We start from the raw sequence: 14,890 nt of genomic DNA, 5'->3' as shown, positions 1-14,890 counted from the left end.
TTTTTATTTTATATTATTGTATTTTATTTTCTTCTCGTTCTCAACCTTATTCATGTGATTCTATGCAACTTTTTCGTATCATGTTTTTATGTCATGCTTATTTTCTCATTAGCATAATTCTATTAGTATTCTACCTTTTTAAATTAAAATTGAATTTATTGTTAAGTAGGTTATATACTTACGTTTTTCTTAAAAATAATAAATAAATAAATCATATTTAATATGTTGAAATTTACGATTATGTTAAATTTTTTGTTTTTGAATTTAGAACTTATGTTATATTTCAATTTCATTTGTTTTAGTAATATTGAATTTACATTGCAAGTCATATTTTAATTAGACCCGATAGATTATTTTTTTGTGAAATATTTTAATAATTATGACATTTTATTTATAAATTAATCTTTTTATTAAACATGCATTTCACAATGTTAATAGAAACTACATACTTTTAGTTTTTGTGATCAATTCAACCGAAATATATTAATTTGAAAAATATAAATCAATCATTTTTTCTATAACATTGTTAAGAATATATGTTTATTAATTAATATATTTTCAAAAAATAATATATATCTTAAATATTTAATTTAATTTCATTTATATACTTTCTTATATGTCTAGTATAAAATTTAAATAATTAATTTTATTTTTAAAATTTAAAATAATATTGTGATTGCTATTGTGCTTCCAAACAAATCATGCATAATTACACCCGTGACATTCAAACATGACATGTGTAATCACAATGTAATTACACCATGACAACCAAATATGTCAGTGTAATTACTAGGCTGATAATTACTACCCTACAAATTACACCAATTTCAATTAGTATTTGACTTCCAAACAAACCGTTAAAGTATAGTGTAATTTTTCAAATTTTGTTGCAGGAAAAAAAATAATTATTTAAGCTAAATGACACGTTTTAAATTAGATAGTTTTTTCTACCTTTTTGATTTAGCAACACTAAAATATATGTACAATGTACACCACTTAAATGCTCGCAAACAATTTTGCTGCGAAAAAAATCACGAAACTAACACATGTAGGGTTCATAACAATTGGATTAACTTATTATTTTATTATTTATTTATTATAAAGTATTTGTATTATAGTGAATGTCTATCATATGGAGTCCTTTTTAGGATATGGTTAAGAGTCTTACTTGGGGACTGTGTTAGATTTTTCCTAAAAATAGAGGTTTCCTCTTCATTATAAAATTATCCCTCAAGAGAAATAATTAGTCTTCTATTCTCTCTACTTTCTTCTCCTTATTTTATAGTTTCATAACACTTTATCAGCACGAGACTCTACTTTCTTAAAAAGTGAAGGTTCGGTTTTAAAGAATTAATAAGGTATTATTTATTTTTTTATTTTTAATTTTAATGGCTAATCTTACAAAACTAGAGTTCATTGACCTTCAAAGTTCGGGCAGGAACTACCTCTCATGGGTGTTGGATGCTGAATTCCACCTTGATGCAATAGGTCTTGGAGACACCATAAAAGAAGAAAATAAGACATCAAAATAAAACTGGGCACGAGCAATGATATTCTTGCGTCATCATCTTGACGAGATTCTGAAAATCGAATATCTAACAGTTAAGTTAAGGATCCACTTGTTTTGTGGAAAAACCTAAAAAAAAAATATGACCACTTGAAGACGGTCATATATCCAAAGGCAAAATATGAATGGATACATCTATGGCTACAAGACTTTAAGTCTATACATGAGTATACTTCTGCCATGTTCAGAATCACTTCTCAGTTGAAACTAAGTGGAGAAACGGTTAGTGAGATTGATATGATTGAAAAGACATTCTCCACTTTCCATGCCTCGAATGTTCTCTTGCAGCAACAATATCGAGAGAAAGATTTTAAAAAGTATTCTGAACTAATTTGTCATCTTCTTGTGGCTGAGCAAAATAATGATTTAGTAATGAAAAATCATGAGAATCGACTTACTGGATCTGAACCACTTCCTGAAGAGAATGAGGCGTATGCCCACCATGCTAGACGTGAAAAAGGTCGTGGCCCTAATTGTGATCGTGGACGTGATTATGGTCAAGAACGTAATTCTTTTCTTGGTATTAAACATTCATCAAATAAAAATCACAATCAAAAGAAAAAAAGAAAGGATGAGAAACGTGAAGCAACTAGGGAAGTTTGTTTTCGATGTGATAGAAGAGGTCATTATGCACGTGATTGTCGTACTCCCAAACACTTGGTTGAGCTTTATCAAGAATCGCTAAAGAAGAGAAAAATCTTGAGGCAAATTTTATCTCTGAAAATCAAGTTAACATCACGCACTTGGATGAAACAGATTTCTTCGCACATCCTGAAAGAAAGATAGATCACTTAATTGGTGATGATAATGTGAACATGAAAGAGTAATTTTTTTTGTAGTAGTTATTAATAAAATTCATGTAATGATAGTTGTTTACATGAGTTTTAGTATTTTAAATTAGTTTAGTCATATTTTTATAGTTCATTAGTTTGTTCCATCTTAATTAAATAATATATATATTTCATTGATTTATTTATATGATTCTCATATGTAGTGTTAGTCAAATACTATACCTTATCACGTGTTTGTATTATATTAGGTCTTTAACATGATCTAATATTAAAAACATACAGTCTGTTATTAACTAGGATTTCTCATGTGTTTGTATTATATTAGCTCAACTTGATTTAACATTAAAAACATATAGTCTGTTATTAACTAGGATTTATCATGTGTTTGTATTATATTAGGTCTTTAACTTGATCTAATGTTAAAAACATGCAGTCTATTATTATCTAGGATTAAATAATGATTTTTATTTTATTTTTTCCTAACAACTCGTTTTTGACTTAGATGAAGCAATAAATTAAGGCTCAATTTCTAATATTTAATTATTAGTTTATTACTTTGAATATATTGTACCTTTTGACAACACTAATATTTAATATATATTTATTTTGTGTATGTCATTTCATGTGAAGATATGGATAATTCTAAAAACATATTATTGAAATACGAAGACATTTGCTTGATTGATTCTTGTACAACACATACGATATTAAAAAATAAGAAATATTTTTCTCATTTAAGTATGTGCAAAATAAATGTTACTATAGTTTTCGGTAGTACTAATATGATTGAGGGTTTTGGAAGAGTCATTGTAATTTTGCCCAAGGGAACTAAACTCATCATCAATAATGCTATGTTTTCTCCAAAATCTATGAGAAACTTAATGAGTTTTAAAGATATCCGTGAAAATGGTTATCATATCCAATCAATGGATGAAATAAATCTTGAATATCTTGGTATCACCAAGAATGTCTCTGGGCAGAGATGTGTTATTAAAACGTTCTCTGCTTTGTCTTCTGACTTGTATTGGACAAAAATTAGTGCAATTGAAGCACATTTATAGTAAATAAGAAGTTTACTGATTTCAATACATTTGTACTTTGGCATGATCATCTCGGACATCTTGGGTCTATAATGATGAGAATAATTACAGAAAATTCAAATGGACATCCATTAAAGAACCTAAAAGTTCTTCTAAATGGTGATTATCTTGTATTGATTGTTATCAAAACAAGTTAATTGTGAGACCATCACCAATGAAAGTTGAGATTGAGTTCCCTGCGTTCTTGGAACATATACATGGGGATATTTGTGGATCTATTCACTCACCCAGTGGATCATTTAGATACTTTATGATTCTAGTAGATGCTTCTTCTAGATGGTCTCATGTGTGCCTATTGTCATCTCGTAACTTGGCATTTGCAAAATTATTGGAACAAATAATAAGGTTAAGGGCACACTTTCCTGATAATCAAATTAAGTCCATTTGTCTTGATAATGCTGCAGAGTTTCATCCCAATCATTTAATGATTATTGTTTAGCAATTGAGATAAGAGTTGAACACTCTGTTGCTCATGTTCATACTAAGAATGGTCTCACTGAGTCATTAATTAAACGTCTGCAATTAATAGCAATATAATTGCTTATAAAAACTAGGTTGCCTACTTCTGTGTGGGGACATGCACTTTTGCATGCTACAACACTTGGGTCAAGAACCTAATATATTCCATCTAGGAATTTTTGGATGTTCTTTACATGTGCCTGTGGCACCACCAAAACGCACTAAGATGGGCCTCAAAGAAGGTTAGAAAGATATGTTGGGTTTGAGTCACCCTCCATCATTCGCTATCTTGAACCATTTACTAGAGATATGTTTACTGCTCAATTTGCAGATAGTCGATTTGTTGGGACAGTTTTTTCAAAATTAGGAGGAGAGAATAGTGAAATAAAATGAGAAATTTTGTGAATTTTTTTTTATCATTGTCTCATCTTGATCCATATTCTTCTATTTGTGAGCAAGAAGTACAAAAGATTGTTCATCTCCAGAAAGTTGCAAATCAAATGCCATAGTTATTCATGTAACTATGAGAATTTCTTTTTACTTTTTGGGTGACCTTTTTTAAAACTTTGTTAAAAATTTCAGCAAAGATGATTGAGAATCGATCTTCTCTTTCCTACATTCCTATAGGTTTCTTCATATAATTAAATAAAAATGGTTTTAATTGCAATGTGACATTACTACTCTTGCACCTCTCAGTCCACAACTCATAAAATTGCTGAAATGGTTCAATTCAATATATTTAGTTCTTAAATAACAAAACTTTTATTCCTGCTACTATTATTTGTAGTTTTTTTGGCTATAGAGGAGTTGAATTTAAATACAATAATTAAACTTCTTATGAAGTGCTTTTAATTCCTCAAAGTTTTCTTCCTCCTATCTAATGAAGCTTAATGTTTTACTGTAAGTCATAATAATCCATGTATCTATTGCATTTTCTTTTTTCTATTTTGGCGTCTTTTTTCTGAACTCAATGAAAAATTTCATTAAGGATGATTGAAAATTTATCTTCTATTTTGTCTCTTTCTATAGTTTTATTCATATACTTTTTGGGAATGTTTCTTGTGGGTTGTGCTATATTTGATAGCACAAAACAATAAATATGTGATAACTAATACACAACTTATGTTGATGTTTGTTAAAAGAACCAAACAGATTACTCTCTTCTTTGTTACAGTTAGTTTATTATTTCCAACCAATTTTGATGTTTGTCAAAAGAACCAAACAGATTGTTCTCTTCTTTGTCAGAGTTAGTTTATTAGTTTGATTGTTCATACTTAGGTACAAACATTTTATATGCCATTGAACCTTTCCTAGAATATTAGTATAGAGACAATTAGTTCACTTCTTTTACCCGCAAGTTAACTAATTTGTCATATTTTTTTGTCTCTTCTTTTTAGGCATAATAAGAGATCAAGTTTTCTTGAAATTTTCAAGTTTTCTTGAAATTAACATATGTCCAAAATACACTAAAACAAAAATATCTTTTATCGCCAATGAATATGCATTGTAACGAAGAGTGCTAGAGCCTTTACCTACATTAATTAATTGTCATTAGATTCAATGTTGCTATGAACTTTTTCCATGGACATTTATAATTGTCGCTAAAGATCATTTTGTTGTAGTGATAACTCTTTATTTAATAAAGCTTTTTTTGTTTTTTTGACAAAGAAGTAATAACTCTTTCTTTTGACTTTTTTCAATTAAATTTGTGAACTGTAAACTTAGATCCAGGCTGACAAACTATCTTTTTGAAAAATATGTTAAGCAACATGCATTTTTCTTCTTGACTATTAGGAAAGTAAGGTTGTCTTTATTATTATATGTGGATATTTCTGTGTTCAAGCACTCAGAAAATTATGCTTTGAGATTTTAATATGTTATGTGTAAAATTTTTGGTTTAGATATCTAGTTATGAATGATGTTGCCTACTGCTTGGTTAATAATTACATTAATTCTCTGTAACTGCATAATATAACCATAACAATAACTATGGTTCAATTCTAAACAAGTTGGGCTGGTAAATTGAAACCTAAGCAATAGTAATGACTATTCTGAGATGATGAGGAAAAACATTTATGATACTAACAATTTTAGGGTCATAAGAAAGAAGTTGAAGGTCCTCCATTTGAATTAGTTAATTATCTTCTTGTATGAACGTGATGTTTCACTTTATTTGGGAGTGCTGTTGTTTGAGGGTTTTTGGTCACTTCTTTAACGTCTGATGTTGTTCTTTATAAGTTCTTGAATTTTAGAAAATTTCTTTACTTCTAAATAGCTATTTCCGTGGAGATTTCTTAGACTTCTTTCTTAAAATTAAAATATCTCTATGACTCATATATTTTGTATAAAAAATTTAAAAAATAAAATATAACACTTCTAAGATTTGGATTGCCTTAAGATAATATGATCTTGACAATGTAGTGTATATATCGAAAATCCGAATATTACTAAATGATCAATGTGAGCTTAATAACATAGTTCAATCCCGTGCGAAGCACGAGTAATTTACCTAGTTAGTATATGTAATTAAATATTAGGTAATATAATTAGATTTATGGTATTAGAGAATAAAAACTTAACCCTAGACTTGAAATTTGGAAATATGAGGATTGACATCAAAATTTTGGAACTTGATTTAAGGTTGGTGTAAGTTTTTGGGTTTAGGCTAGACCTATAGTAATATGGTTATTGTTGGTTTTAAAAACTTATTGTGAATGACTATTTCAATAGACTGCATCAATTTGGAAGCTCAACGAAAAGGAAAGACTTAAGTCTCTAAGTGATTTTTTGGTAATTTAAGGCAAGTGAATCTCTAAACCCTTGTTAAGTATATGAAATTCGTGTATTTCCTTATAATATGTGTTAAGGAGTAACGAAAATTGGTGATGGGTTGACTTATTCATGTTGAATAATTTTAACAATGAAAAAGAGTAATAAAAAGGTAATGTGATAATTGTTGGTGTATGATGTTTGAGAATGATTTAAAAACTTATTGCTTATTTATTGATGTTATATCACAAATGTATTTTTGTGCATGGTTCCTTGTTATGAAAATGATCATCTCTTCATTATTTGTGTGAACATGTTATTTGCATTATTCTGAGACATGGTTGTGACAAGTGTTTGGTGCATTGAGAAAGAATAAGAAATTAAAGAGGATGTACCATATCAAGGGAAGTATCGCGCGCTGCAATGAATACTATATTTAGAGGGACGTATCACACTCTTCTATGGATACTTTATATCGAGGGACATTCACGCACTGCGATGATCACTATTATCGAGGATCGTATAGCAGGACGCAATGGATGCATGGAATAATATGTCCCCTATTGGTTCCGAACTGAGAGATAACGGGTGTGTATCATTAGGTCAGACATGCATCACTATACTTGATATTACATTTTATTCCATTGCACTTTTTTGTTATTGGTGAACTTGATCTTGTGTATTGTTGATCTTGTGAGTGCCTTTATGTGAAACTTGTGAATGATGAATATCGAGCCTGTTGTTGAAAATTTAAAATTATTAGAGTTTTGTTGTTGATTATATGAAATTGTTAGAGTGTGGTTGTGGAGCTATGTGTTTTGTAGACTATGAACGGTTATGTAGGGATTATTTTATATAGGTTTTATTTGTGGAGGTTCGCTTGGGGTGTAAGAAGTACCCGTAATCTATCCCCTTAACTACTGTTTAGAGGTTTACTTGCTGAGTACCGTGTGATTTGGTACTTACCCTTTGCTTCTATAATTTTTTTGTAGGATTGTAGCCCGAACTTTTGTGATATATTCTCTTCTTTTTGAGGCTTCTTGGAGATTGGTGAGGTAGTTGTTTGTCTTCTAAGCAGACCTTCTTAATCCTATTTATGGTCTTTTTTTATTCTAGAAACAATGTCATATGAGACCCGTACTTTCTTTTGATTCAGTTTTAATACTTTAGAGACTTGAACACGTGACAACCAGATTTTGGGGGTATTTTAAGTCTATTTTAAATTTTCCACATATCATCATAATTGTTGAGTTGTAGGCTGACTTGTCTTGGTGGGATAAGACGAGCGCCATCACATTTATTTTGGATAGTGACAAAATGATATCAGATCCCCAAGTTTATATATCTTATGCGTTTACAAGTCGAGACTAAGTACAGTCTTGAGGATCGATACGGAGACGTCTTTACTTATTCTCGAGAGGCTATGGTAACTTTTAGGAAAAATCTTCACTTCTTGAATCTTTATCGTGCGTACTTTGTCTGATTGTTATTTATCGCTTCACTCCATTCACTTTCACTTATATGATAACTCGTGCATAGTTCCTCATGTGAGTATTTGATTTGTCATATATGTTTTGAACAATATATTTGTTACAAACATGAAAGTGATAGATTTATGGAAGGATGTATTGTCTGATTTGGTTAGGTGATGACTTGACGAAACATTCAGAGGACATCTGAATATTGAGGTTGCACAATAATTGAGAGATTTTAAGAATGTGTTTTTTTGTTAGTTACCCAATTAAAGAGAGTAATACTTGTATGATAAAGGAAATATCTTGATTAGCTCAATAATTGGAAGTGGTATGATTAAATGAGGTATAGATAATGAACAATGTTTCTTTGAAAATTATAATTAGTAAAGTTATCATAACATGAACGGGCTTCTTAGAAAATGATGAGAATGACGGTGCACTAATTAAGGTTTTAATATTTCATAGATTGAGCACAAGTCAAAGATGAATATGAAATGGTTACTATAATGTACCGATTCATACTTGGTTAGGATGATGGGGTATGTTATTTCTACTATGGACCTGATATATGAAGAAATGGACACCCCTTTGGATGAGAGACCAAAATAGATTTGGTAGTGTGTTGCAGTTATTCAATGGATATGAATGTGTGGGCTATTGGGATATAATCTTCTTAGTAGGTATGATGTGTTCTAGTGGTGGATCTAACGTACTTTTATGATGTGATAGTAGTGGTACATGGAAACGGATACGTCGATTGTTAAGTGTGAATACTAATTACTTAAAAAGTTATTAGTTGTACCATATGCTCATATAATGAGATTCGATGTTGCACTTATATTTTGAGAAACCAATTAGGTTGTTACTGCAGATGTTTTGGGTTAAGCAGTGTGTATAACGAAGATTATAGTGATGGATCGTTGATATGATGTTGATATGTTAAGTTGAGAAATGTATCCCGGGGGTTCTAAATAAGGACCGGTGATTTTATCTTAAGGTCCAAGTGAATCATCTCGTAAACCGAATAGCTAGGATTAATCAAAGAAACTAAGAATAGTTTTTTTTGAAAAGAGTAGGAGAAATCTGGAAAAATTTCCTAAGTGTAATAGTATGTGTTTGGTCATTGTCAATTGGCCATAACTTCTAATTCAGGATGAGTTAGGGCCAGTTCTTCATATGGTTGGAAAACCCTTGAATATATCTTTCTAACTCTGTTGTGTTTGCGTAATTTCAATTTTGTATGAGGCAGATATGCCTATCGAAGGTTGAGTTGTTTGATTGAGAAAAATCCAAATCTAGATTTTTCTGAAGGTAAATTAGTATTTTTGCCCTACTATTTCCTAATTTGTTTTAAGAGTTTATTAGGGATAAAATTAACCCTTAAGTCAGTTTTGAGATTGAATACGTTTAGGGTTTGGAAGAAAAGAGAAGAAATGAATGAGAAAGGACAAAAGACCTAAATTTCACAAAGAACGCCAAGATCGTTGAGTGAATTTTGTTGGGGGTGATCCCTTTAAGGTATGTGAGGTCATTCTATTTTGGGTTCTTCCACCAATACAACAATATGTTAAATTCAGCGCAATTTAGAGTAGATTAAATGATGAACATTGAAGTTCTTGATGAAAAATAGTTTAATTATTGTTTGTTGAGTTGTGGTATGAGTTTGGTTGGTTGATTTGTGTTTCCGTGATGTTTTACAAGTCTAAACAATTGGGTATTGAGGATTTTAGTGATCCTAAGTGTTAGGGGTGAGATCCGTGGGAGTTTAGAATTGAAAAGTGGAGAAGAAAAGTCGGATATCCCGTCTAACAAGCCCTGGGGCACCACGCCTGCCAGAGCCCGTCAAGCAGCCTCTGTCTAATAGGGCTTGGAGCGCCGCGCCAGCCAAAGCCTCTTAGGACAATCTCTGTCTATTAGGCGCGCCTCTCAGTGCACCAGGGTCGCCTGGAGATCTCATTTCCCCCCATCTTTTTATACAATTTCCTAAGTGATGTTCCTATAATTCCTAATTGATTCCACCACTCTAAGGTACATCTAAACATCATAAAATCATTCATAAACATGATATCATGGTTCTTGAATCCATAATCTAATTCAAGGAAAGTTAAGATCAAAGTAGAAGAAGCTAAGAGTCAAGTCTAAAAGTAAAGAAGCAAGTCATAGCGAGTTCTTAAAACTTTCAAGAGTCTCAAACAACATTTTTACTTTGTTTCAAGGCTTAAATGAGTAATGAGTTGATTTTAAATCTCAAAAGCTATAAGGGAACTAGTATTCCCGAAGAGTTAAGTTTCAAGAAAAGAAAAGAGCAAAGAGTGAGTTCATTTCTCAAAAGCTTTAAGAGAACTAAGTAGTCCCTACAAGTAACAAATGTTTTCACATTTTGAGAAAAAAAGGAAGATAAATTCCACAAAGCCTTTGGTTAGTTTTCAAAAGGGGAACTATGATTTCCAAGAGAGCTTTTAAATCTAAGTTTGAGCAATTACCTCAAACTAGAGAAGAAGTTGTTTTAAAAACATATGAGATAAGTATTTCGAGAGTAGTATTGAGAACAAATATGGGGACACAAGTTCATACCAACTCAAGTCTCCATAAACCATGTAACCAGCATGGACAGATAAATGATTATACTTTTTAGATGATTCCTCAGTTTTTTTAGCATAGACTAGTGGATTGACTTGGTAGTTTAGGTTCTATACCGACGACAAGGTATAGAGCTTTCCTCTTTCAACGTGAGGTAAGACATTGTACCATCGCTTAGGCTTATAGTGATAGTTATTGGTTAGAAAATCTCCCACAAAACTATTTTACTTTCATGTATAAGTCAAGTTGAGTTTATTATTGTATTACTTTTAATGAACTAAGTGTTTACATTTTTTTTACAAGTTATATATATATTGCATGTGTCTTTACTGCTTTATATTGAGTTGTGACGTCTTGAGTTGATCAGAGCTAAGGTAACTTAATTCTTAATCTTTTCAAGTTTAGTAGTTGTTGTTTAGTATTCCAACTCGCATACTCGTACAGTCAATGTACTGATGCCAGTTGGCCTGCATCGTCTTATGATGCAGATGCAGGTACCAGGATCACCATCCACCGCCTCGTTGATCCATCTTGAGCATTCAGAGTCATTGGTGAGCCTCCTTGCATCCCAGAGGACTCTTTAATTGCTTTCCGTATTTCATTTATAGAATATTGTGGTGTTTGTTCTAACATTCATCTTAATAGTAGTAGAGGCTTCAAAGACAAACTGATAGTCAGACAGTCAGTTTTGGGTCTCTCTTTATTTGCAGATATACATATATTGTTTTGAGACTTAAGTGAAATTTTTGTCCAACACTATTATTTGAAGTGTTTTCATAAGAATGTTTCCAGCTTTATACTTGAGTTAAGTTAAGTGTTCCGATGAGTTAAGTAAGCCAGACCAAGGATTTACTCTAGGCCAGCAGTGGTTGTTTGGTGTCGGCCACGTCCAGGGTATAGACTCGGGGTTTGAGAAACTTGATATCAGAGCACAGAGTTCAAGAGTCCTAGGGAGTCTATGAAGTTGTGTATGTAGAGTCTTAGTTACCAGTGTGAAGCGCGCCACATCTATGATTAGGAGGCTACAACATTTAGGTATTTCTCCCATCTTTCATACTCACTTGCTGCATTAGAGTTTATCTCTAAAAAGTTTCCCTCTAATTCATGTTTGCGCGTGTTTTAGATTATCATGCCTCCACGAAGAGCAATCAAAGGTATTCCAGCTAGAAGAAATATAGAGGAGCCGGAGGTACCTAATGCACCTGAAGTGGAACCTCAAGGAGAAGTCACCAATGTTGGGTTCTGTGAGGCTATCCGGATGCTAAGCCAAGTAGTGACTAACCAGGTTGGTCAACAGAGAAGAGCTTAAAAGGAAGAGGCTAACACTTTGAGTATTCCTGAGTTCCTAAGAGTGAATCCTCCCCGTTTCACTGGTTCAAGCACCAATGAGGATCCGGAGAACTTTGTGGAAGAATTGAAGAAGGTCTTCGATGTGATGCTCGTGGTAGATGCTGAGAGAGTTGAACTGGCCGCATATCAACTGAAGAATGTGTCTAGGACTTGGTCTGATCAGTTTAAATAGAACAAAGAGGAGGATGCACCACGTCCAAGTTGTGCTTGATTTGAAGGAGCCTTTTTGGGGTGTTTCTTTCCACGGGAACTGAAGAAAGCAAAGGTACGAGAGTTCCTTACTTTGAAACAGGCCTCCTTTAGTGTTCATGAGTATGGTTTAAAGTTCACACAACTGTCTAGCTATGCTTCGGAGATAGTTAAGGATATGGGAAGTATAATGAGCTTATTCGGTTGATGGCTTTGGTCGTGCTTCAAGCAAAGAAGGTAGGGCTGCAATGTTGATTGGGGACATGGATATTTCAAGGTTAATGGTCTATGTTCAACAAGTTGAAGAGGAGAAGCTGAGATACAGAGAGGAGTACAGAAACAAGAAAGCTAAGACTGGGAAAGAGTCTAGTCAAAAAAAGGGTGGTTCAAGTCGACCACAATTTCAGAAACAAAAGGGGCATGCACCATCATGTGCTAATGCATCTGCGCCCACAAACAGAGGTGAGTATAATGGCTAGAATTCGCAGAACTTTAAGACTAGATCAACCTAGTCACAAGGTAGTGTGGCACAACAAGGTAGTTGGGCTCCTTCATGTGGTAGGTGTAGTAGAAACCATGCCGGTAAGTGTCGTGATGGCCAATCGGGTTGCTTCAAATACGTTCAAGAGGGGCACTACATGAAAGAGTGTCCTAAGAATATGTAGGAAGGTGCCAGGCAATAAAGCTCAATATTCATCAGTTGCTCCACCAGACAGGGCTTCACTTAGAGGAGCCACTTCTGGTACAGGCGGAGAGGAAAACTGTCTCTATGCAATCACTAGGCGCCAAGAGCTAGAGACGTTTCCAGATGTTGTCACGGGTTAGATCAAAGTCTTTACTTGATGTTTATGCTTTGTTAGACCCAGGAGCAAGTTTACCTTTTCTAACTCCTTATGTTGTAAATCTGTTTGAGATTCTTCCTGGAAAACTTCGTGAACCCTTTTGTGTTTCTACACCTATTGGGGAGTTTATTCTAGCGGAGAGATTCTATCGTGATTGTCCAATTTCCATCAATCACAAGAACACCATGAATGATCTAGTAGAGTTTGACATGGTAGATTTTGATGTCATTTTGGGTATGAACTGACTTCAAGCCTGTTATGAGTGAATGTATTGTAGAACTCGAGTTGTCAAGTTTCATATTCCTAATGAGCCAGTCATAGAGTGGAGTAGTAGTTCAACAGTACCGAAGGGTCATTTCATTTCGTACCTAAAGGTGAGGAAGTTAGTTTCAAAGAGGTGTATCACTTAGTCCGAGTTAATGAGTCAAGTGCTGAGGTACCTTCCCATCAGTTAGTTCCTATAGTAAAAGAGTGTCCAGAAGTGTTTCCTGATGATCTACCGGGAGTCCCTCCTGAGAGAGATAGACTTTGGCATAAACATCATTCCAGATACTCGTCCTATCTCTATTCCATCATACAGAACGGCACCAGGGGAGTTAAAAGAACTAAAAGATAATTGAAAGATTTGTTAGATAAAGGCTTCATTCGACCAAGTGTCTCACCTTGTAGCGCTCTGGTCTTGTTTGTAAGGAAAAAGGATGGTTCACTTAGGATGTGTATAGACTACAACCAATTGAATAAGGTTACCATCAAAAACAAGTATCCTCTTCCACGGATAAATGATATTTTCGACAAACTTCAGGGTGCTTCTTGCTTCTCGAAAAATGATATCAGATCTGGCTACCATTAATTGAAAGTTAGGGAATGTGACATACCAGTCAACATGTCTGGAAGACATCAGAATGTAGAATTTATATGTTTTTTGAAGAACGCAGTGAAAGTATTTCAAATACTCACGAATCACAATTCTTTTTAGCTATTCTGATACACAACTAACATTTGTTTTAAAAAATTAGCTTGTGGGATTCCAAGCCTAATTTCATCGAAAAAAATCAACTATCAATTACCTACTAACCATCTACGTCAACCCGTGACTAATAGCTGCATGATATTTTCCAACTTCTACTATAAAATTAATGTTTGCAAACAAAAGAAAAACATCAAACATCAGAAAAGAGGTCCAATTAAGAGAGACTTTCTCCATCAAAGTTGACTAAATCAAAATCAAGAAATAGGAAGATAAGTGGAAACTCTGTAAAAGTTGACATAAGTAGAGCATTTTAAGAAGGTTGACGACACCCTAAAATAACTAAAATTTCATCCTTACTAATTTTATTGACAAAAATTGGACATGTATTATTGAACATTTGACTTAATCAAAATACCAATGTCACTTTCAGTTGGTTTTAGGAGCATTTTAATATTTTAAAATTATGTTAATTCCATGGGTTCATACCTGTCAGAAATTAGTCATTATACCTTAATTACTCAGCCTGGTGCATTATTGTTTTAGTTATTGAATTTGGCTTAATTGTCACACTTCGCTGCTCATAATGTTTGATGCTAAAGTTGGTCATTTTTGTTGTCCATTGTGGCTTTCGGGCAGAACGTGTGTAGTGGTTAACAATGATCATTACTTCCTCACTCTTTATTCCTCTATTATTCTTTGTAATATATGTAACTCCTAGGTTATTTATCTTTTCATATTTACTACCCCATTATATTCCTTATCATTGCTAGGAGGATTTCTTATAGTATAAATAGTAAT

The sequence above is a fragment of the Solanum lycopersicum genome, chromosome 1, assembly GCF_036512215.1.
Source record: "Solanum lycopersicum chromosome 1, SLM_r2.1".
Taxonomy (NCBI): domain Eukaryota; kingdom Viridiplantae; phylum Streptophyta; class Magnoliopsida; order Solanales; family Solanaceae; genus Solanum; species Solanum lycopersicum.
Note: the sequence above shows the minus strand (reverse complement) of the source record.